This window comes from Panthera leo, chromosome B3 (genome assembly GCF_018350215.1).
Source record: "Panthera leo isolate Ple1 chromosome B3, P.leo_Ple1_pat1.1, whole genome shotgun sequence".
Lineage (NCBI taxonomy): Eukaryota > Metazoa > Chordata > Mammalia > Carnivora > Felidae > Panthera > Panthera leo.
The window spans coordinates 111131639-111158423 of record NC_056684.1 but is presented as its reverse complement, the minus strand read 5'-3'; the positions used below and the strand labels follow the sequence as shown (position 1 = coordinate 111158423).

Sequence of the window (26785 nt, the reverse complement as noted above, 5' to 3'; positions counted from 1 at the left end):
GTTCCAAAAAATAGAAATGGAAGGAAAACCCAAACTCATTCTATGAAGCCAGCATTTCCTTGATTCCAAAACAAGACAGAGACCCCACTAAAAAGGAGAACTATAGACCAATTTCCCTGATGAACATGGATGCAAAAATCCCCAACAAGATATTAGGCAACCGGAACTAACAATACATTACAAAAATTATTCACCACGACCAAGTAGGATTTATACCTGGATGCAGGGCTGGTTCAATATCTGCAAAACAACTAACGTGATTCATCACATCAATAAAAGAAAGGACAAGAACCATATGATCCTTTCAATAGATGCAGAGAAAGCATCTGACAAAATACAACATCCTTTCTTGATAAAAACCCTCAAGAAAGTAGGGATAGAAGGATCATACCTCAAGATAATAAAAGCCATATATGAATGACCTAACGCTAATATCTTCAATGGGGAAAAACTGAGAGTTTTTCCCCTAAGGTCAGGAACAAGACAGGGAGGTCCACTCTCTCCACCGTTATTAAACACAGTATGGGAAGTCTTAGCTTCTGCAACCAGACAACACAGAGAAATAAAAGACATCCAAATCAGCCAGGAGATCAAACTTTCACTCTTTGCAAATGACATGATACTCTATATGGAAAACTCAAAAGATTCCACCAAAAAACTGCTAGAACTGATTCATGAATTCAGCAAAGTTGCAGGATATAAAATCAACACAAAGAAATCGGCTGCATTCCTATACACCAATAATGAAGCAACAGAAAGAGAAATCAAGGAATCAATCCCATTTACAATTGCATCAAAAACCATAAAATACCTAGGAATAAATCTAACCAAAGAGATGAAAATCTATACACTGAAAACTGTAGAAAGCTTATGAAAAAATTGAAGAAGACACAAAAAAATGGAAAAAGATTCCATGCTCATGGATAGGAAGAACAAATATTGTTAAAATGTCGATACTACCCAAAGCAATCTACATATTCAATGCAATCCCTATCAAAATAACACCAGCATTCTTCACAGAACTACAACATATAATCCTAAAATTTTTATGGAACCAGAAAAGACCCTGAATAGCCAAAGCAATCTTGAAAAAGAAAACCAAAGCAGGAGGCATCACAATCCCAGACTTCAAGCTATACTACAAAGCTGTAATCATCAAGACAGTATGGTACTGGCACAAGAACAGACACTCAGATCAATGGAACAGAATAGAGAACCTAGAAATGGACCCACAAATATATGGCCAACTAATCTTTGACAAAGCAGGAAAGAATATCCAATGGAATAAAGGCAGCATCTTCAGCACGTGGGGCTGGGAAAACTGGACAGCGACATGCAGAAGAATGAACCTGGACCACTTTTCTTACACTATACACAAAAATAAACTCAAAATGGATGAGAAACCTAAACGTAAGACAGGAAACCATCAAAATCCTCGAGGAGAAAGCAAGCAAAAACCTCTTTGATCTTGGCTGCAGCAACTTCTTACTCAACGCGTCTCCAGAGGCAAAGGGAAACAAAAGCAAAAATGAACTACTGGGACCTCATCAAAAAAAAATAAAATATCTTCTAATATTTTCATCAAATAAAAAGCTTCTGCACAGCGAAGGAAACAATCAGCAAAACTAAAAGGCAACCAACAGAATGGGAGAAGATATTTGCAAAAGGCCTATCAGATAAATGGTTAGTATCCAAAATCTACAAAGAACTTATCAAGCTCAACACCTAAAAAACAAAGAATCCAGTGAAGAAATGGGCAAAAGAATAGACACTTCTCCAAACAAGACATCCAGATGGCCAACTGACACATGAAAAAATGCTCAACATCACTCATCATCAGGGAAATACAAATGAAAACCACAATGAGATTCCACATTACACCTGTCAGAATTGCTAACATTAACAACTCAGGCAACAACAGATGTTGGCGAGGATGCGGAGAAAGAGGATCTCTTTTGCATTGTTGGTGGGAAGACAAGCTGGTGCAGCCACTCTGGAAAACAGTATGGAGGTTCCTCAAAAAACTAAAAATAGAACTACCCTATGACCCAGCAATTGCACTACTAGGTATTTATCCAAGGGATACAGGTGTGCTGTTTTGAAGGGACACATGCACCCCAATGTTTATAGCAGTGTTATCAACAATAGCCAAAGTATGGAAAGAGCCCAAATGTCCACCGATGGATGAATGGATAAAGATGTGGTGTATACATATACAATGGAGTATTACTTGGCAATCAAAAAGAATGAAATCTTACCATTTACAACTACATGGATGGAACTGGAGGGTATTATGCTAAGTAAAATTAGTCAGTGAAAGACAAAAATCATATGAATTCACTCACATGAGGACTTTAAGAGACAAAACAGGTGAACATAAGGGAAGGGATACAAAAATAATATAAACAGGGAGGGGGACAAAACAGAAGAGATTCATAAACATGGAGGACAAACAGAGGGCTACTGGAGGGGGTGTGGGAGGGGGGATGGGCTAAATGGGTAAGGAGCACTAAGGAATCTACTGAAATCATTGTTGCACTATATGCTAACTAATTTGGATGTAAATTTAAAAAAAATAAAATTTAAAAAAAGTGAAACGACAAACAAACAAACAAACAAAAAATAGCAGGGACAGCAATGTCCTGTGCCAAGTAGACACCAAATTAAAGTATTTAATAATAGTTACTATTTATGTAACAAATGCCCAGTTCTCCCTTGTCAAATCTTTCCAGTGCCAGCAAATGTCAAGATGCCCAAAATGTCCAACATAGAACCTTACCCTAAACATTCAGGGTGCTTTAGAGAAAAGAACGCAATTGCTATAGCTGTCACCACTCCTAGTTGAGGACACATTATTTCCTTTCTTCTTAAATTCTTCCATTTTTCCAAAGAAGGATTTAAAGGGGAAGGAAAATTATATTTGTAAAGTATTAACATCCTTATTGAAATATAATTCACACATCATAATTTACTCATTTAAAGTGCACAATTCAGTTGTGTATATTATTAATTGTTTAATTATGGGAAAATTGGCCAAAAAAAGAAATATTAAATATATATTAGTGAACATGTACTAAATACTAAAAAACTAATGATTATATAATGGAATATTATATTGTCATCACCAAAGGGAACTTATTATTGAAGATGATGTTTTTTCCCATAGAATGGAGATTTGAGGGTATGTAGTTATTTTCCACACCACTCGAGTTCTATGTACCTCCTAGGAAAATCTAAAAATAAAGATAAAAAAAGAAATAAGGTGACAAAAAGTGGCATGAGTAAAGTATGTACTGTAATTAATATTTATTAACCTTTAAATAAAAATTAAACAGGGGCCCCTGGGTGGCTCAGTCGGTTAAGCACCGACCTGAGATCAGGTCATGATCTCACTGTTTATGGGTTTGAGCACCACTTCAGGCTCTGTACTGACAGCTCAGAGCCTGGAACCTGCTTCGGATTCTGTGTCTCCCTCTCTCTCTGCTCCTTCCCCACTCATGCTCTCTCTCTCTCTCTCTCTCTCTCTCTGTCTCTCTCTCTCTCTCAAAAATAAACATTAAAGAGCAAATTAAAAAATTTTTTAAATAAAAATTAATCAGAGATAAATGGAAAGGAATGAATAGATCCACAAGGTAAAAACAAAGGTAAAGAATATATAGCACGTCTAATAAATTACAGTGAAACATATCACCTTCTGCAGTCTTTCTAGACCTGTTATTCCATACTATCCAAATAAAACTAAAACAAAGATTGGGCAACATGACTAAAGAAATTTTAAAATTCTCAACTAAGGCATCTAAACATTTTTCCATCCAAAGCTACCGAATTAAATGTGTCAAATCAATTATTGTGGTGTCACAGAAACCATTAAAATGTGAGAGCCCAAGTATGAGTGCATATGTAATTTTTTTGGAATCTTCTTTATGTAAAGAAGTGAACGAATATGGGGTACCTGGGTAGATAGTTAGTTGAGTGTCCGATCCCAGGGTCATGGGATCAAACCTCGTGTCAGGCTCCGCGCTGAGCAAGGGGCCTGCTTAGGATTCTCTCTCTTTCCCTCTGCCCCTTTCCCCTGCTTGTGCTTTCTGTCTCCCTCTAAAAAAATAATTAATTAATTAATTGATTAAATATATCAGTGATTTGCTGTGTAGGCTCCAAAATCTTTTCTCAACCTCTTCCACAGAAAATGGCTAATTCAATGTTCTCTAACATTTTTTTCTAATTTGTCAATCCAAAATTTTGAGAGAAGACACTTGAAGTGTCATTAACAAAAAGGAACTTACCAGTAAAAAAAAAACTACAGTTATATATACATCATTTAACAATAGCATAAGCCAACAACAGTAACCTATAAAAAGATGTTAATATTCTAAAGACAAGAATGACTTATGGCCCACCCATCAATTTCACCAGTTCTTCTAACTACCCCCAATATCCAACAAAACGTGATTTGATAACTAATTGTTCACATGTCACTGAACTATTAAATATTTTCTTTTTTCCCATAAAGTAAGTTTCATATTTCCTATTAATCTAATAAAATTTCACCAGTATGATCAACATAGATCCACAATCCCTTAGTCAGTTAGTGTTAGTCTCCAGTTCTCTTTGTATTTTCAATCCCCTCTACACACACACCCCTAACACAAACCATTAAACCTCAAAAGTACTTTCTTATTTATACTGTTTCCCCTCAGTATAAGGATATGGTTTTGCACATTACAGAATACCCCAACACAACAGCAGCTTGGCTAAACAAGATTGAGGTTTACTTTTTCTTTTGTAAATATTGTCTAAAGATTAGCCATGTAGAGATGGTGTTTGCACAGTATCCTCAGGGACCCAAGTTTCTAACTTTCTCTTCTACCATTCTCCATCCCCAGCTTCCATCATCGAGATCACCTCACAGTCCAAAATGTTTGCTAAAGCTCCATTTATCATGCATACAATAAAGGTCAAAAAGGAGAAACTGAATGACAAAATGGGATCACCTCCAGCTGAGTTACTGACCTTTACAAGCACGCACACACACACACACACATAATACTTCTGCTTTTATCTCTTTTGCCAGTACTTAGTCACTCAGCTAGGAAATAGCCCTTCCTTCAAAGCTTCAATATGCCTACCTTTAAGGAAAAACAAAAACAAAAACAAAAAAAAATTCTATTAGTATAGAAGAGAAAAACAGGGGGCGCCTGGGTGGCTCAGTCAGTTAAGTGTCCCGACTTCGGCTCAGGTCATGATCTCACGGTCTGGTCCGTGAATTCAAGCCCCGCGTCAGGCTCTGTGCTGACAGCTCGGAGCCTGGAGCCTGCTTCAGATTCTGTGTCTCCCTCTCTCTCTGACCCTCCCCCGTTCACGCTCTATCTCTGTCTCAAAAATAAATAAACATTAAAAAAAATTTAAAAAAAAAAGGAGAAAAACAGATTTTAAGTTTGAGTAGAATACTAGCAGCCTGCATCATACATCCCTATTCATTTTTCATATCTTCTGAGTAACCCTTGATATTTGGGAGAAGTTTTGTATCGTATCTTTAATCAATACAGCTAATGTAAAAGCTTTCCCCACTAAATGCTTTTACTTCCTTGGCCATCTATGGCGTGTGGCCAATCCCAAACTATACTGATACTACGATAGATACAGTTAAGATTACAATTCTGAAGTCTTATTGGATAGGATTTTTCATCTACCACATCTTGTGCATCATCTGGAATATAAAAGTTGATCTGTTTTGTACAAGTGACCTAATAGAATGCTGGAACTCACTCTGTGTCTTAACCAATTAGCAAATCAATGGAGCTCCAGTGTGGTATCTTTTCTTATAAATCTTGGATCTTATTCCACAGACACAATTACTGCATGATCAAAACTGCCATCAATCCATTATAGTACTTCATATACTGAACATGTAGTAGGTCCCCATGCAAAGTGATCTATTTATTCAGTCAGGCCTCATAATAACCCTATTATGTTATTTTTGTTCATTTATAGAAAATAACAATAGCAAGCATTTATTGAGTATTTAGTATGTGCCAGGCTTACTCATAGCATTTTACAGATAAGTACTATTATTATCTGTAGATGAGGAAGAGAAGGCAATAAAGTTAGTAACTTGCCCAAAGTCACATAGCTTATAAGTAGCACAGCTAGAATGCATGTCCTCACAAACACTCCAGAGCCCGCTCAATTAACTACTATACTATAATAATATCAAATAAACCAGCAGAGGTTAAGTAACTTGCCTAAGGTCACAAAACCAGGAGTCAAGATTCACAGATCTATCTTTTTGATTCCAAATGAATCAAAGCAATATGGTTTGACTGACCAAGGGATCATTACTCTTTAGGGGCAAAGTTACAAGAGAACAACACTATCAAAATAACAAACATAATCCATAAATTTCAACCATAACCAGTTTAGGAGGATGAAGTGCAGTGCATCCGTGCTGCCTAGGCAACACTACAGGTGACGCATCTCTTTTAGTAACAGACCAAAATAAAAGCAGCTTTGGCAAATGTTTCTAGTAACTACATTAGTTTGAATAATCATTCATATCTAAAAGATCTTGAATACTTAGATGTCTGTATTTTACATCTGCTGTCAAAAAATGAAAGAGTAAACAGCCTTCTACATCACATTCAAAGGATATATCTAAAAGCAGTAATTTTTAAAGACATTAGAAAAAGTTTTTAAGAAATAATAAAAAGTAACAGAATCAGACATTTTGTTGCCATCTGTCAGAACTCAGGAATTTATAGTTCTCTCACCTATAATTACAACCTTGACCCTCATCTTCTGAGAGATATGTATATTATGGCTATACATTTCTTAAGTATTTTTTTCTTAAGATTTATGATGTACAATTCTAATGCCAATCAAAAATGCCTGTGTTAAGCCTGAGCATACAACATATAAATCACAATGCTACTACTACTGGCTCATTTTCAAATACTCCCCTAAGAATTGCAAGTCTGTCTTCCAAGAACAGCATAGACACATAATGACTATCAGATGGAATACCTTGCATGTAGTACAGTAAATGAAATACTGTAAGTATTAATGATAAAGAATTAAGCTCATGTCACCAACTGAATCAACATAAGCATGTCAGTCATTCACTCTTTCCTAAGGACCTCAAATCCTATAAAAAATTTTTTCAGCTCAATATACTGTTCTTCATCAAGCACATCCTTTTTTTTCGTTATTCCAGACTTAATGAGACATTCTCAATTAACTTCATATCAGTTCATGTTTATACTCTATTTCCAATTACCAATGTTTTAAAACTCACTGAAGGAATTTTAAAGAAATAATGAGCGGTACTGAACTTATACTATTTCAGTGTATCCTTAATAGATGAAACAAGACATTTTAAAAATATTTTTAGTGTTTATTTATTTATTTTTGAGAGAGACAGAAAGCAGGGGAGGGGAAGAGAGAGAGAATGGAAGGAAGAGAATCCCAAGCAGGCTCCACACACAGTGCAAAGCCAGACATGGGGCTCGATCCCACCACCACAAGCTCACGACCTGAGCCAATATCAAGTGTAAGCACTTAAACCAACTGGGCCACCCAGGTGCCCCAAAAATATTTTTATTAGTAAAAAGTTACTATTTATTTTAAGGGGTCTTTTTTATACTGATTCTGATAGAAAAGGAGGAAGGAAGCTTCGAAGGAAGGAAGGAAAGAAGGAAGGAAGGAAGGAAGGAAGGAAGGAAGGAAGGAAGGAAGAAAAGTATCATAAAACAGCAAGTGATCTTCAGTGAGGCATAAAAGTACCAAAAGGAATCAGCTATTATAAATCATTAGAATTACACCAACTTTAATTTAATGCATCAGTTGACTGGTAACTAATATTAGATGAGAAGCAGCCAAGGCAGCTTTTATTTACAGCTATGTGTGGAAGAATAACAGAAATGTTGTTGCTAAGATCAATTTAATTTAAGCAACATTTAAAAATGAGTTTTTACACATAATGGTATTTGAACACAATTTGAAATGAGCAGGATGTATCATTTGCTAAGAATATCATTCTTCATTTTAAAAGTGTTAAGAAATCTCTACTTTCACCACAAGGCAGTAATAGGACCCAGAATTAACCTTCCAAATGTAAACAACTAGAAAACTGGAAAAACTATGTATCTGACTTTGGAAAACAGGCAGCACCAAAAGGATTCCTAAAAAAAAAAAAGGGGGGGGGTGAGACCTATAATTACCTGGGGTTCTTTCTGAAAGCACTTTTGAAATTACAGTATGTTGAAGGGGAAAACCCAAAAGAGAGAGAGAGACAGAGAGAGAGAGAGAGAGAGAGAGATTCCCCTTAAATTACCTGAATAACAATCTATATGTGCATAGGCTGAAAACCCATAAGGTTGAGCAAAAACACGTTCTAGGAAAGAAAAATTATCAGGTTTTATTGATGATATGAGAGCTCACAGAGGGCCAAGAATCATTCAAGTTCTTAAAAGCAAGATAGAGTCTACTGAATCCTTGGTGCATTCAGTAAAGACACAAAGAGAGATCCACCTTAGTAATGAGGCTAAGAAAGTACAAGAGTAAAGGTTACCTCTAGAGCTGCCCTAGAAAACCTTAAACACATTAATATACATGGAAAGAGAAGGGGGAAGGAAATAAATTTGCTGCCACTGAGTCCATCTCAGAAAAGCTCAGTCTGAAAACTCTCCCTCACCTGCAGAGTGCTACATCACACTGCATGCTAGGTCATTCCATGTGCCATTTGGAAGAACAGCTGCCACTGCCATCACAGGAAAGGAGACCATGATGCCATGAGGCATTGCCATGACCAAGAATAAAGGTAGGGGTAAAAACAGGTACAGGGGTAAGAGTGAAAATGACCCTGAAAAAAGCTGGTGTGTAAACAGGATGAATAAGTATAATTCAGTAATCAAAATGTTGGGAAATGTACAATTAGAAGCAATGTGTCTTGGTGGTGTGAAGAGGTTATGTCTTATGAACTTGTCTTATGTCTTATGAGGAAAATAATTTGAATAAATACCTCAGACATTATACTGGTCTGCCAGATGATGAGGATAACAAAGCTGATGTAATTTTAAAATACAATGCAGATGAAGGTATAAATCTGAAGGCATGTGGCAAGCTTCCAAAATATGCTGAAATCAATGAAACAGATATATTTGGCACTGGAGATGATGATGAAATCCAATTTGATGATACTAAAAATGATGATAAAGACCATGATGATATCTAAATTGAACTCAAATGTTTTATATTCCAAGTTTTCTAAGGATTAAATCCCAAAGGAGATCTGACTTCCTTCTTTTAAAAGTTAATCAGACTTTTATGTAGCTTAGTCATTTTATCACGGCATCCCTTTCCTAAATGAATACATGAACTCCTGATGCTCAATTCTTGGGAGAAATTCTTATGTCCTCCTGATTATTCTCTCATTAGTTAGATAAAAACTTTGATACTGTTAACAAGTAACTTTAAGAAGTAAACTTTCAGAGAATCCAATGTCTGATTCTAAAGTCCTATGTTCTTAATCATAACTCCATTTAAAAAGGGGGGGGGAATGTCTACATGATAGTATATTAGAAGATTAATGGGAAATCCCATCATGCAAAAGAAAATGTTCCAGTGTAAAGAACACTGGAATAGGAATAACAATATCTGTCTTACAGATAAGAAAATCAAGGCATTTACGGGTGGATTAATGAATTAATTTAAAGGTGTTAATGGTGTCACACAGCCAGCAAGTATCAAAAAGGCAATTCAACCCAGCTACCTGATTCCAGATTCTACTGCAAGGTTTTCCACAGCCAAGTATCTTCCCATGTCTAGACCAGACATCTGAAACAAAAGGATCCCTATTAAGAGTAAGAATAAGAGATAATATCTTTGCCATTACAAGAACACTACTAATTAACAGTGACTTTGGAAGAATCATTCTACCTACCTAAAGAACTCACTTGTTTCCTATGATCTACAAAGACTTCCGCAGCTTGAAATATTTATAGTATGAACTTTAAAAGGCAGGGGTGGGGTGGGGTGGGGGAATTCCTTCAAAATTCTCCCTCTTCTTTCATGAATTTATCCATATTTATCCAGTGCCCCACTCCTGCCATGTGTTGGGCACTACACTGAGTGCCAAGTATACAATGATGACAAAAGAGAGATAATCCCCTTTTTAGTGGATCACAGAATCTACTGGGAAAGGAAAAATGAGACAAATAATTACACAACTAATTTCTTATGTTCTAAAATATGCAGAGCCTACACCCAACACAGGGATTTTGAACCTGTTGTCTGAAACACACTTACCCAAATATACACCATAGTTCTTTCCTCATCAAATTCGGGTCACAACTCAAGTATTACCTTCTCAATAAAACTTTCCCTGACCATTCTACATAAAAATGGTACACTCCCCACTCCAACATTCCCTATCACCTTTCCTGATGTACTTACTTTTGTCTAGAATACTTATCACCATTAAACATTTGTTTGTTTAGTATCTGTATCCCCAGTGGAATATAAGATCCATAAGATCAATAATTTGTCTCTGTTGACTGGTATCACTCAAAGCCTAGAACAGTGCCTATCAGACACTAAATATTGTTGACTAATGAATAAATGAGTGCAATGAAGGAAAGCCTAAGCATAGTGGCAATGTATAAAAGGAGAAACCATTAATTTCATTAGACTAACATATACAAAATTATTATTGTATTTATGTATGTAAATAATACTATTTATAAATAGTATTATACTATAAAATATATATAAATAGTATTTATAAATATATAAATAGTATTATATATAGTATTATATATTATTTTATAATATTATTATATTAATTAATAAATTAATTAATTGATATTAATATTATTATATTATAATATTATATTATATATTATTATATTATAATAATATATTATATTATATATTATATATAAAATAGTATTATATATAATACTAATATATAAATAGTATTTATATAAATATAAATTTATATTTATATTTAAATATTTATATTTATATTTATAAATATAAATACATTTTATATTTTTTATAAAATATAAAAATTTTATATTTAAATTTTTATATTTAAATGTTTTATTTTTATAAAATATAAAATATTTTATATTTTAATATAAAATTTATAAATTTTACATTAAAGGCAGGGTTGAATTGCCTTTTTGATACTTGCTGGCTGTGTGACACCATTAACACCTTTAAATTAATTCATTAATCCACCTGTAAATTTAAATATTTATATTTATATTTAAATTTATATTTATAAATATATAAATAGTATTGTATATAATACTAATATATAAATAGTATTTATAAATATATAAATAGTATTATACTATTTATATACTATATATATAAATATATATATTTCTATATTTCTATATTTATTATATATAATATATATATATATAATATATATATTATATATATAATATATATAAATATTATATAAATATATATATTTATATATATATAATACTATATATATATACTATATATATAAATATATATATACTATATATATATACTATATATATAAATATATATATACTATATATATATACTATATATATAAATATATATATACTATATATATATACTATATATATAAATATATATATACTATATATATATATAGTATTATACTATATATAAATAGTATTAAAATACCAATTATAATTAAAATACCAATTATAAATGTTATCTATCATTCATGTACATAGTATTAATTTTGTTTCAGTGTTTCTGTTAATTTCTTTCTTATATTTTAAACATTTAAAGTATAACAATGATTTACTGCTAGATTCATATTTTTATTCTAGAAAGGAGTCAACATCTAACAAAATGACTTATTCTCCATTCTATAAACCATCTCACCTTTAAAAATGAAGACAAGATGAGATGTACTATTCTACCCAGATTTGATATTATCATACTCATTGAACTGGAACAGGCATCTTATTTTTCAGAAATGAAAAAGTAAAAAAAAAAAGAGAGAGAAAGGAACTTAAAATCATCTTCTAAGGTTTACAGTTTGATCTCTTTGCTTCATATGCTGTGTTGAGATTTTATACAATTATGGCACTTACAGCTAAACATCTGGAAAAGAAATTGTCTCAAATTTGGTGTATCACAGTCCAAAGAACTATGTGCCCTGACAAAACTCTTGTTTTGAAAAAGAATAATACTTCTTTTATACCTAAGCAATGTTAACCTATCATTTAAACAAGAATGTAATAATCATTTAAAAATCATTTTAAAAAGATAAATAGACCCTAAAACAGTTTTCAAATTCAATCACTTATCATTTGAAGCTTCAATAATTAGAGTCGACATGATCTTCCAGAGGATAAAAAACAGTGAAGTTGCTATAGTATTTCGAGTAAAATTTGTTTGTTATGAATAATCTTCGTGTACAATGGAATTTTTCATGAGTTCTCTAATGTCCTGATAAAAACACAACTTACTGCAAGAAATTAGAAAGAAAATAGTCATGAAAAAATAATTTCCTATAATCTGCTCTATTATACTTTGAAAACCTAAGAATATTGACCAACAATAACCAGGACTCCCAAAACACATGTATTCTCTCCCTTAATTAAGAAAATCAGTAATCCTACTAAGCAAAGAAGAAAGCAAAAAGAAATCTTCAGATAAAAAAATGCAGTTCAATCTAATAACATCTATTAATATCTATATCCTTGGGGCACCTGGGTGGCTCAGTCAGTTAAGCGTCTGACTTCGGCTCAGGTCATGATCTCACAGTTCATGGGTTTGAGCCCTGTACGGGGCTCTGTGCTGATGGCTCAGAGCCTGGAACCTGCTTCAGATTTTGTGTCTACCTCTCTCTCTGCCCCTCCCCTGCTCGTGGTCTGTCTCTCTCTCTCTCTCTCTCTCTCTCTCTCAAAAATAAACATGTAAAAAAAAATTTTTTTAATCTACATCCAAACTTGAGTTTTCAAACACACAAAAAAACTAAAGAATGTTTTCAGTTCTCCATCATCTACTTATGTAGACATCCTCAGTTCCCCATCATCTACTTATGTAGATATCCTCAAAGTATCTATAAAACAAAATTAAAATTACAATTAAATAGTTTCCTACTATTACATTTAAAAATGTTACTATTCATTTTAAAAATATACCCTCCAGGGGCACCTAGGTGGCTCAGTGGGCTAAGCATCCGACTCTTGATTTCAGCTCAGGTAATGATCTCATGGTTCGTGAGATAGAACCCCATGTTGTTGGGCTCTATGCCAACAGCACAGAATGTGCTTGGGATTCTTTCTCTCTCCCTCTCTCTCTGTCCCTCCCCCACTCACACTTGCTCACTCTCTCTCTCAAAATAAATATTTTAAAAATTAAAAAAAAGGGGCGCCTGGGTGGCTCAGTCGGTTAAGCGTTCGACTTCAGCTCAGGTCACGATCTCACGGTCCATGAGTTCGAGCCCCGCGTCGGGCTCTGGGCTGATGGCTCAGAGCCTGGAGCCTGCTTCAGATTCTGTGTCTCCCTCTCTCTCTGCCCCTCCCCCATTCATGCTCTGTCTCTCTCTGTCTCAAACATAAATAAACATTAAAAAAAAAAAACTTTAAAAAAAAAACATATATATATATATGTATGTATACACACACATACACACACACACACACACACACACACACACACACACACACACATCCTGAATGTTAAAGATAAATAGAGTATTTGGTTTGTTTCCCTTTTTTCACTTTTTACATGAACTGTCTATAATACAATGAATGGGACAGGACGCTCCATACTTCTTCACTAAAATGCCCCTTACTCCAAAACCTTCTTCACAAAACAGACACTCATTTATTCAAATATTTTTTAAGTGTGTATTATGTTCCACTCCCTGTTCTAGGCAATCTAAGTTCTGTAAATGGAGGGACTGATTCTATTTCAATCATTGCTTTATATCCTATGTTTAGTGGACTGTCTGGTACATAGTAAACTTTCATACATGAATGAATGGATGATCATACTTGTTCATTCATCTTTCACTATTTTTTAAGTTTTAACTTGGAAATTAGTTCCGTTTTCATTTTTTTCACTCTGCAGAGTAATGAGCCTATAAAATGTCCTTATCACTGACAAGTCAGGCTCACTTCTGGGAAGATGGATACAGAGGAAAAAAAATACTACTACAGCATTACCTTTTGGAACCTCTGTTCAGTTGTGTTTAAAATTTTCAAAGTTCCTTTTGAGCTTCAAAACATCATCCATAGGAAATGTGACTCTAACCGGTGGTTGGTCTCTAACATTTCAGTGGGAAAATAGTAATCCTCTCCAAAAGGTCCAGCTGGTACACACAGAAAAACTTTAAAAATCCAATTAAACTGCAAAGTTATGATTGAATTCATAAAAGATTTATATTGCTTTTCCAGGAAAATATTTTGAGAGAAAGAAAAAGACCATTGAAATACCAAAACAACAAAATCTTATAATCTGATCAAATTTTGGCCTTTAAAATTACTATGCAGTAGATCTGTTGAGAAACCTTATTTAGAGGTGTTACATGCCTATTCTGTTTTCTCTCATTTGGAAAATCCAAGTACTATAGAAATTAAAATTGGAATCACAAATCTGTGAAGAACCTGGAGACATACAGAGTTGATCCTTCTGCCTTTTACTCATTTACACTTAAACCAGTTTACATACCTAAGAAATGTATCCACAACAAAGAATTACTCATGGTGGGGATGGAGACAGGAGATGTGGTCAGAGTTAAGGTGGGACTCTGGGAAAAGAAATGTAAGTTACTCCTAAGAATGTTTGCATTGGAGAGAATTGTTTAGATGAATGTCATGATCTAACTTCTATTTTAGTATCACTCCAGAATTTATACTTGAATGTTAAATGCATCTGTTAAATACATATGCTTGAATGGAATATGCATGTTGATCATGGCCATGTATTTTGCCTCCTAACTGGTGAGAATGACATGCAAAAATTTAGTGAGAGAGGATTTTGGTTTGTATTAGATGGTGAATACTTCTTCAGCTTCAAAAAGTATATGCTGCCAAGCAATGTATTTTTATAAACATACCCTATTATTATTAGATTGCAAGTTCTTCAAAAACAGCATCATGATTTTATAATTCTTTATATCGTCACTACTTAGAATACACACATAGGTATTTAATATTCACTGATTATCACTGAAAATATAGGTATTTATCTGGTCCATTTAAACAGAATTTCATTACCACAAAAATTTTTAAATATTAAAAAATACATAAAAACATATCAGCACACTTGAACAGATACTTGCACACCAATGTTCACAACGGCATTAGTCACAACAACCCAAATATCCGCTGATAAATGGATAAACAAAATGTGGCATATCCATAAAATAAAATATTATTCGATCTTAAAAAGAGTGAAATTTTGATACATGGTAAAACACTGATGAACCCTACGGATACTATGTGAAGTGAAAGAAGTCAGTCACATAAGAATGAATAGTATAGGATTCAACTCCTGTGAATAGTCAAATTCAAATTGACATAAATTGACACAAATTGACATAAAATAGTCAAATTCATAAAGACAAAATAGAACAATGGATATAAGGAATGCAGAACTAATGTCTCATGAGTATAGTAGTTCGGGAGGATGAAAACGTTCTAGAGACACAGTGGTGATGGCTCTACATCAGTGCAAATGTACTTAATGGCACTGAGTTACATACTTAAAATGGTTAAGTGGTAAATTTTATGTTATATGTATTTTACCACAATAAAAAAAGGTCAAAAATATTATACTACTTTATGACAGACGTGCCCAAATAATACGTTGTAAATGTATAATCACAGAATCCTAATAGTTCTTAACATTAAATTTTAAGAAAAAAAGAAGTTAAAAAATTAACAGCCAGTTTTATATGTACCTGGTTTCTTTAAAAAACAAACACAATACCAACCAAACAAAACAAACCCTTGAAGATACCAAGTTTTTTTTATTTCATCAATACATTTAATGCATGGATTTATTCTAACTTTGCAAGCCCTTTGCCTTATGGCAAAATTACTTCAACTTAGCCATAATCAACATATCCACATGTCTTTAATATTCACACACAAATTCATCTCCACTTTCTCAGCAGAATCTTGCCTGCACTTAAATATTTTTGCAATTCAATTTTGATTCTATTTTCTGATTATTTTTTTCCTTGCAGCTAAAAACTATGCATGCAAAACTATTCCCTACTTTCTGTAACATTTTCAGGGTGGTTAACAAACATCTAATAAGAAATATAGCATGTCAAATAAAACGATAAACTGGTAATTCTTGAAAGTGATTAACACTCTCTATGCTAAATTATTTCCTAATTTTTGGGAAATGTGTAAGAAAGTAAGTTACAAGTTACATTCATCTGAACTTATACAAACCTAAGTCAACTGCTTCAAGATACAAAGCCAATGGTATTTTTGCTGCTAATTATTTATAAAAGTGATTCACATTCAAACAAATCTAACTGAAATTCATGGAACTATATAATATCCTTAAAAATACAAACTCCCTAGTTCAATACGATATACCACACACACACATCAATTTCTATTCTATGATTATGTCAAAGAAATAATATTGATTTAACACATGGTTAAATTCAACAACACTGATTTAATTCATAAATCATTTAACATGATTCATTTATGAGACTCGATCTTATTTTACCAACTAAACTTTAATATTGGTTAATTAATTCTTTCTCTGGTAATTAACAAACTAGAAAATTTTCAGTACCAGTTAATTTTCCAAGATCTTCTCACAAAACCATTATTGTATACTGAAGTCTTATTAAAAATGACATCACTTAAGATAAAATAATAAAAACAAAGAAAGAGGTATATTCAAGTGTCTGACTTCCTTACTACCCTATTAATATTCCTTCTAGAAGTAGCTATTTCCAGTGAAAATAAATCCTTTGATCCATAATTTCCCTACTTTCTCAATGAATCACATTAAGCAAAAATTAAGTAAAGTATTATAGAGTCCTCCCTAAAAAAACACAACCAGAAATTTTTCTTTTTATGTTCTTCTTGGTATATATTCCACATATTGTATGGATTTGGTGTCCAAAAGATTTATCCAGGAAAACTCACATATTTATTTACGTTTTTAGCAGTTTAACATTCACATTCAGCTTCAACAAAAACTTCTTAGACTATACTAGGAACTGAATTCCAACCACAACTTTATAAAGTGGGTGTTAATGATTTTATGTTAAAGGAAAATGAGGTTTGGAAAGAAGATAATTTGATCCCACAATCAATTACCAGTGAACTCAAGAGATGCAATCCAGATATTACTGATGCCAAAAGGAAGGAGGAAGAGAAATGACACTTGCTACATGTCAAACATGAGCACTTTGCATACATTTCCTCATTAATTCTTATCATTGCTTTGTAAGGTAGACACTATCTTCATTTTGAAGATAAAGAAACTCAGGTAAGAAGTGATTTGACTTGATCAAGGTTTGTACAGAAAATCAGCAGCTAAAACAGGACAGAAACCCTAGGATTATACACTGACAGATTTTTGTCCTTAAACCACTACTTATGATCCAAGGAGAGAGTTCATTTGATGTGCTGTTTTATTTTTGTTTCAGTTTTGTTGGTTTTTCTACAGAAAAGGGAACGATTTCACCAAATCCATTTTAGTAAGACTTCTAATTCCTTTAGCAAATCATACCTATAATAGTAATCCCTATAAGGTCACTATCATGAGTCTACCAGGCAGACAAATGATAACAATGACACAGCATTTAGCATGCAACTAGATGTCAACCCAATATTATTCCAGCAATTCAACAGGAAAACACTGAATGCCTTTTGTCATTAGAATAGCTTTGCTAAAAGCATAAGAGACTGTTAAAAACTGAGAACAAACTGAGGGTTGATGGGGGGTGGGAGGGAGGGGAGGGTGGGTGATGGGTATTGAGGAGGGCACCTTTTGGGATGAGCACTGGGTGTTGTATGGAAACCAATTTGACAATAAATTTCATATATTAAAAAAAACAAAAAACAAAAACAAAAAAAAAACAGGGGTGCCTGGGTGGCTCAGTCGGTTGAGCGTCCAGCTTCAGCTCAGGTCATGATCTCACCATTGGTGAGTTCGAGCCCCACGTCGGTCTTTGTGCTGACAGCTCAGAGCCTGGAGCCTGCTTCAGATTCTGTGTCCCCCTCTCTCTCTGTCCCACCCCGGCTTGTGCTCTGTCTCTCTCTGTCTTTCAAAAATGAATAAACATTAAAAAAAATTAAAAAAAAAAAAAAAGAATAGCTTTGCTAAGAATTAGCCCCCTCTTAAACTAGGTGCCAATTCATGAAAACCACTTTGAGCAACAGAGAATGAGAATTAAAATTTAAAGAAAGAAGGTGAAATATTTATCTTCATTCTACCCAATGCCCCTATATTCCACTAATTTAAACCTATGTTCCTGCTCCCCACTAGTATAGCCCTAAAGGACAGCAAGAGCAGTAAGAAAAGGATGAAACATCAACCATTTCAAATATAAAATCAAACTAAAGTCATTTTCATCTCTCCTTGAGGAAGTTCAGCAGTTTATCATGCAAAGTATCTGTCTTCTCCTAGCCTAGAAAACCTAAAATCAAGTTAGAATATTTTCTTCCTTTACAAATTCTCACCTGTTCTTTATCATGTGCTTCTGTTCTTCCTCAAAATCACTCAGAAAGAAAGAAAGAAAGAAAGAAAGAAAGAAAGAAAGAAAGAAAGAAAAGTAAGGAAGGAAGGAAGTGAGTCAGACATCTAGAGAGTTCTATTATTCAGGAACAAAGGTCAATAATTATCAAATACTGGCCAGGCCTTGAGGGATTCATATTTCACAGTAATTTTCAAATTTTGCTACATGGAATCGAAGAGTTGTACAAAATATTCCTAGTAGCTTACAAATGAGAAACTGCCAGGTAGGCTTCATTTATAAAAGTATATAATTCACATACACTCATTTATTATACCAAACCTGAGGCCAGAAAAATGTGTACCACAATAAAAATGAAGCTATAAAATTCTCACCCTACATTATGGGATGGGGGGGGGGAGGAAGGAGGAAGGAGAGGCAGGTGATAATTTGTTGTATTTTTTTAAATGAGTTCCTCATCTTTCTTTTTTCTGATCTTGTTTGCATCAGCAAATCCTACAGGAAACAAATTAAAGTCTAAAATGAACTCTGAAATTTCTGAATAATACTATCCTTATTTTTGAGAAAAATGTGTATTCTAGTGGTTTTTGGATGAAATAATCTATAGATGTCAATCATATCTGGTTGATTGATGGTGCTGTTGAGTTCAAATATATCCTCACTGATTTTCTGTCTGCTAAGATCTGTCCATTTTTTAATAGAAGAGTGTTGAGATACCCAACTACAATAGTGAACTAACTCATCTATTTCTCTTTGCAATTCTATCAGTTCTTGCCTCACATATTTTGATGGCTTATTGTTAGGTACATCCACAGTAAGGATTATGTCTTCCTAAAGAAGTAAACCCTTTATCATTATATAATGTTCCTGCTTATACTTGAATAGTTTCCTTGCTCTGAAGTCTGCTTTGTCTGAAGTTAATACAGCTGCTCCAGCTACTCCAACCCCATTAGCAACAAATTTTCTACATTTTTGTTAACTGAGAAAGTCTTTATTCTCCTTCACTTTTAAGGACAATTTAGTAGGACAAAGAATTCTAGATTGTTGGGTTTTTCTCTCAACACTTTTAAGTATTTCCCTCCACGCTCTTCTTGCTTGCATGGTTTCTGAAGAGAAGTCAGATATGATTTTTACCCTTGCTCCTATATAGGTAAGGTGTTTTTTCCCTCTGGCTTCTTTCAAGATTATTTCCTATTTCTTTGATTTTCTGCAATTTGAATATGATATGCCTAGGTGAAGTTTTGGGGACACTTAACCTGCCTGGTATTCTCTGAACTGCCGAGATCTGTGGTTTGGAGTCTGACATTAATTTGGGGAAATACTCCATCATTATTTCTTCAAATAGTTCCTCTGTTCTTTCTTCTCCTTCCTCTACTTCTGGTATTCCCATTATGTATATATTACATCTTCTGAGACTGTCCCACAGTCTTTGCTTATATTTTAATTTTTTTTTCAGTCTTTTTTCTCTTTGCTTTTAAATCTTAGAAGATTCTACTGACATATCCTCAAGCTTAGAGACTTTTTCCTCAGCCATGTTCCATCTTCTAATAAGCCCATCAAAGGCATTCTTCATTTCTGTTACAGTGGTTTTTTATTTCTAGCATTTCTTTTTCTTTCTTAGACTTTCCATCTTTCTGCTTACATTATCCATCCATTCTTGCATGTTGTCTACTTTCTTCATTAGAGCCCTTGGCATATTGGTTGTAATTGTTTTAAATTCCTGGTCCAATAATTCTAATATCCCTGCTATGTTTGAGTCTGAACCTTATGCTTGCTCTGTCTCTGTAAACTGTGCTTTTTGTTTTTTTATCATGCCTTGTAATTTTTTGTTGTTGTTGTTGGAAGCCAAAAATGATGCACTGCATAAAAGGAACTGCAGCAAATAGGCATTTAGTAATGTGGTAAGGTTTATGGGTAGAAGAAGTGTTCTACAGTCCTATGATTAGGTCTCAGTCTTTTAGGGAGCCTGTGCTCCTGAGTTATGACCTTCAAAGTTCTTCTCAGTCCTGTCTGCCCGCCCCCCCCCCCCCCAAACCAGATACACCCACACACACACCCACACACACACACACACACACACACACACACACACACCTCTTAGGTCAAACAGGATGGCTAGAGGAAGCTGGAATTGGATATTTCTCTTCCCCCCCCCCCCCCCACATAGAAAGCTAAAACAGGCTATAATTGGGTATTCCCCTTCCTCCAGTTCAGTTAGGCTCTGATAATACCCTAATAGGTTAGGCTCTGATAAAATACCTTTCCTTTAGAAAAAAAGAATGCCTCAGCACATTTCAAAGTGACTGCCTTCCTCTTCCCCTTTCCCTGTAAGAAGTACCAAGGCATTTTTCTCTAATATTCACTGTGAAGACACGGTAGAGTTCCTGGAGGTAAAACCATGGAAGTGTGGGGCTCCTAGACCTAGGTCCCCTTGGAGTTTATACTTCACACTTGCCCACATTGAGCCTCTGGCAATTCGTTAATTACATTTCAGGTTTCTTCCTATCCGGTACTGGTTCCCTTAGAGGTTTCTGCCCCTGAGTTCTGCTAGGGTAAGTTGTCATTCTCTGTATTTGCCTGCTAATTCGGGGACAGCAGCTTGCCTTGTGACCTTAACTCCATGAAAAATCTCAGAAAAGTCAGCTGATTTTTCAGATTGTTCAGTTTTTTACTTATTGTTAGGACAGAGTGATGACTTATACGTCGACCAAAAACCACAAAAAAATCTCCATTTTCAATTTTTACCTTCACATTTTCCTAATGGATAAAGTGATATATATAGCACTCTTATGCTATTATGAAGAGAGAAAAAAATAGAGATTTGAATTTGTCTCAATGGCATACAAATTACCTAAAATATGATTGATCATAGGGTTCACCCTGTAACACCAAAATGCAAATTATTAAGCAATATACTTCATTAACAAAGTTATTTCACCCTTCCTTTCTGAAGCTATGAAAACACATATATAACCAAATATTATAGAGATCATTTAGAACCTGCATTGTTATTACAAACTAAAATATTTCCTAAATAAAGACCTAAATATTAAATTTCCTTAGGGGCTTTTTAAAAATTTACCAGTAAAGACTGTAATTCACTGGCATTCTTACTAATTTGCAGAAAAATAAAGCCTGCCTCTTAATTCCTAAAATAGAATTATAATGCCCTCCAAACAAACTTAAGTTTTCAGATTCTTCCTCTGGAGGAAATAAAAAATCAGTAAAATACTAAAATTTTTATGTGAAATTTGACATTTGGATGCCAATTCCCAACATTTGCTATTTCTGTGGAATCAACCTTTATCAAAATTAATTTACTCAGGAAATCTTAGTCCACTCTACAGTGTTGTCTGCTATTCTGATAGCAAGAAATACAGCTACTTTTTTTTCCCAAATAACACTGTAAAACAGCTCATTACTCTTTATATTATTGACTTAAATTTTATTCAACTGACTTTTAACATACTTAAACAAAGGCATACTGGTTAAATAAGATAAACATATCTAATTCACCTTAAGAAATTTAAAAGCACGTTGCATATAAGTTCCCAAACATAGCAAGATTGTCACAATAGCCAAACCCAAGAGAATATATTAGCAGTACTTTCACTTTACATAAATGTAACTATTTTATTATTATTTTCCACATCTGTGATGCATTAGGTATAACAGACATTTCTGAGCTCTTAATACACTGAACAGATGGTGAACCATTACAAAATTAGGAACAAGTGTAAAATCTTAAAGAATTATTAATAATCTTGCTCTTCAGCCAAAGGAGAACTACAAAGTTGGACAAATAATTTTCCTACAAGGATAATGAGGAATTAGGGTGAAACACACAGGAAATGATTTGGGGATGGTTACAAAAAGCATGGGGAAAAGTGACTATAGTAACAAGTTAAAAAGTTATATAAATGCTCCTAAAAAAAAGATTAATCAACCCAAAAGGAAGCTGTCAAATGAGAATGAAGATGGATACTTGTGTTGTGAAAGACAGAAGAGAATGCTCTAAAAGTTCCATTCTTAATTTGCTAAATATAAAATGGCTGAGACCCCACATTCCTGAAATCCCAAAACAAAATCAATATCTAACTAAAAATGAGACTTCATACTTGGCATAATTTTTAGCTAAAGTAATAACCTATAAAAATGGAGTCAATTATGTCAGTTCATAAGAGACAAAGAAATGAAAACATCAAAAGCAAAAAACAAAAATTAAGACTCTCTAGTCATGTCAAGTGGTTTATATATGTAAAAATAAACTATCCAGGTGAAAATAGCTATGTGAAAGAGACAAGAGAGCCTAGCAGAGCACAGAATGTACTCCTGCTCCAAAAAAGTCACATGATTTTTAGAAAGTCACTGATTACCTCCAAAGCTGAAATAGTGTAGTCTCAGTGCAATCTTTTGAGGAATAGTAATACACCATCAATCAATAGTAATACACCATCAATCAATAATATAGTGTTTTCTGGGTGAAGGGATATTACCTAATGAGAAAAGGATTTTCTCACTTTTAAAGAGAAAAATTTTATTAACAAAGTTATTCCAGTATTAACTGTGAAAAATGGCTTACCTTCCTTCCACTAGAACACAAGCATACAAAACCACACAGTATTTCCAAAAGGAAGATATTATTGCTTGAATCTGGGTCACTAAAATTATCACTGTTCAAAATGAGACAAAAGAAAGGGGTAACATTAATTATCTACAATTACACATTTTCTTTTTTGTTAACATGAAATATATCTCACATAAAACCTCATAGGCCATTCAAATGAGACACATGACCCTAGGTTTGAAATCTCTAGAGATAGCTCCTTTGAAGACTGGACAAATAGTTTAAACCATTTAAATAATTCCTGATCACCAAATGTGAATAATTTTTTTTCTAACTAAAAAATTTTTTTTATTATTTACTGTTCTCACACCACTTTAATTTTTTTCCCCTAAAAAAGAACATGGAAATTCAGCTACACAAAAAGGCCCACTGTAAAAAAAGAAAAGTGGGGAGGGGGAGATACTCAAACAGCTTCAAGAACAAAAAGCATGTTCCACACCAGATCGTATTTACAGTTCCTCATCTAGAATTCAACTAACATCCAACTGCAGCAATCAGCCAAGCTTGGCAAATTAAAATAACAGTAATTTTGACAGATCATCTTCTATAAATATTCAAATATGGGCGTTTATGTGCATGTAAGGGTCTCTATATGCCAATCAAAATGCTTTGTTTAAGATACTAAAATTGAGCTTTTTTCACCCTTCTTTTCTATAGGAATCCCCTGAACCCTTGACTTTCATTTTAACTCTTTCACCTCAGCTGATAAAGAGGCCAATTATTTCTCTATTCATGGCCTAAATTATCCATAGTCTGAATTAAAATTTTAAGTATAATATTCATATCAGACAAAAAGTACCTAGAATCTTAGAAAAACTAAGTCTGTAAAGAAAACAGAAAAGATTCAGGAATGGGGATGAGGTGGGTGCAGAGACAGAATCTTGAAGGATGGCAACTCAATAAACGATTAACTTTTTATTGATGTGACCAGGTATGGCTTAGTAAAGTAAAATTCAAATGTAAAGAGCAATTAACAAATTGATAAATTTGGGCTGTATTTAAAGTTACAGTAAAACAGACTATCATTTATTTGGCTCAAGGCAAGACCCTATGCTTTGATGACAAGTTTAAGTATATAAAAGTACCAAAAGTGGGGAAATGCAATTAGTATGAAATTCAAACCAAATGTAATATTTGATATCCAGAGAGCCCTATTTAATCAAGAATAATGGCTCTAATGAAGGCAAGATAACTGATGCATACATTTGTTAATTGTCCTCCTATCCTATCTCTCATTAATTAGTTCCCCTTAAACATATACACAATTACTGAAAAGCCTCAGATGTTCCAGGAAACTACAAGTGATAGATACGCCTCTGCATGCAGACGATGCAGTAATACAAAATAATGGACAAAAATCTAACCTATTCAGAGGCCTATGCGTTTCTAGTTCCACCTGGAAAGAAACGGCTATAAATCTATTAAGATTGCTCAAAATATTTCTAGAAAGTTAGTCAAGCTTTTAGGAAACTTTTACTTTATCATCATTCACCATCAAGCACTCAAACCCAGGTCCAACAGTGGATCCAAGCCATACCAGTGGTTTTCAAACCAGGGAAGGGAAAAGTCTGGTCGAGGAAATAGCTTCAGCCTCCTCTAGGGGCTTGTTAGAAATACAGAATCTCAGGCCCCTATCCAGGGACATACTGAATCAGAATCTGCATCTTAACAATTCCCAAATAATTCAAATACATATTAAGATGTGGGAAGTTTTGCAGGAAGAAGAATATTAGAATGAGAGAGAAGGTATAATCTTCTGTTCAAAGATTGGGTTCCTACTGCAGGCTACTGTTTGGCCAATAAGCAACCAATTTTTAACCTCTGGCTTATAGCATCATTATTCCTCCTACAGTTTTTCTATTTTAAAATACAAAACCCCTCAAGAGCCAAAGAAATTAGTATCTGATTAAATCTCAAGTCCCCAGAAGGGCTGTGACACAGTTATCTTAGAGCAGGTGGTCCCGTCTCATACCCCTGAATTACATTAACTAGACAAGTTAATTCAACAACTCCTTTCATTCCAAATCCTAGACTCTAAGAGTGTGTGAGGTCCCAATAGCTAAGAAAGAGATCAAGAGACCAAGAGCCTATCCCATCGTGTAACCAGGAGAGGAGAAAGCTGTTATGTGGTTGTTATTTGGCTATCGTCTCTCCACCCTTTAGTACTCAGCATAGTGATACTGAAAACAAAACTCAGGAAACACTTTTCTCTTTTGCCAGCCAGCTTCCTCATGCTGCCACTAAGCGCAGTAGAAGAAACTTGCTTTTTCCAGTCAGCACTGCCCTGGCACAGGCCCTCCACTCCACCAATAGCAGTTGGTGACCACCACCAGTTTTTCCAGCACTCTCAGAAGCAGCAGAAGCAGCCCAGGCAGTACCCCCCTCTAGAGGTTTTGAACCCCAACTCTACTCCAAGCCCTTCTTTGTTCTCCCAGCCTTATTTCTACTTTCTGTAATTGTCTCTGTGTTACTCTAGTATGCCCCTTTTGCTTTTTCAACCCTCCAACTCCTGTATAACCCATTCCCCTATGTTAAATTTCCTTGGCAGAAATATCTAGTGTGTATTACTTCCCTGTCCATATTCCAGCTGATACATCATGGCTAGATGGAATAAAATCCAGCATGATCTTTATCACTTTGGAAAAACAATTTTCCAAAAACATGATAGTCCATAAGAAAATATCTACTGCTCTCCCCCAAAATAGGTACAAGATGGGAAATGGATGTAAGAAGTATGGGTGAGAAAAAAAAGATGAGGAAACACAACTTAGGAAAGTAAAAATATAAGTTTTCCACTTTACATAACAAAAATCTCAGAATTTATGAAGTGGAAGGAACTATATTCCTCTGCCTCTGCCATTGTTTAGTTTTATTAAAGCAGTTTTCTACTGAGTTTGAGCTACTATATTTTCAGGAAGCCATTGAGAAATTAGGGATGGTCCAAAAAGTTACAAAAATGATGAAAGCAACAGGCAATAGGATGCATGAGGAGAGATTCAAGGAGTCAAACTTCCTAGTCCAGTCCAGGGAAAAGAAAACTTCAGGTATTAGCTGTCTTCCAGTTAGAGAATTCTTTAAGCTGTGTTGCATCATCCTTACAGATGCTTAAAATGATAGAAGATAAAGTAAAGGAAGACATAAAATAGAGCTTCTTAGCTTAATGACTCCCCTTCAGATTACTAAAGTAGTAGCTCTTAATGCTATTTACACATGAGAATGAATTAGAATATTTTTTACAAAAATAATAAAATAGTAATAATGATGATGCCCAGAACACTAACGCCAGAGATCTGATTTAACTGGTCTGAGATAACTGGTCTAGGCATATTTAAAAAAAAAAACAAAAACAAAAACAAAAACAGGGGCACCTGGCTAGCTCAGTCAGTAGAGCCTGTGTCTCTTGATCTCATGCTTGTTACTTCTAGCCCCACGCTGGGTGTAGAGATTACTTA

The 26785-nt window shown here is 34.1% G+C and overlaps 1 protein-coding gene and 1 pseudogene across 11 annotated transcripts in view; one reads left to right on the top strand and one right to left on the bottom strand.

The window, feature by feature from the left end:
• FUT8 (fucosyltransferase 8) overlaps positions 1 to 26785 on the bottom strand; it is a 310024-nt gene that overhangs the window by 185927 nt on the left and 97312 nt on the right. Inside the window, exons 3-5 of one of the 11 annotated variants that reach the window (XM_042943528.1) lie at positions 23289 to 23379; positions 14698 to 14776; positions 9767 to 9831 (exon numbers count right to left, since the gene is read on the bottom strand). The exons of 4 other annotated variants lie outside the window; for them this stretch is intronic. The gene's annotated coding sequence lies outside the window, so the exon portion shown is untranslated. Of the gene's footprint in view, positions 1 to 9016; positions 9063 to 9766; positions 9832 to 9937; positions 10028 to 11895; positions 11976 to 14697; positions 14777 to 23288; positions 23380 to 26785 lie in introns of those variants that run through there. 6 more of the 11 variants (XM_042943531.1, XM_042943530.1, XM_042943526.1 and 3 more) reach the window with 6 other exon arrangements.
• Positions 8235 to 9386, top strand: LOC122222838 (annotated as a pseudogene).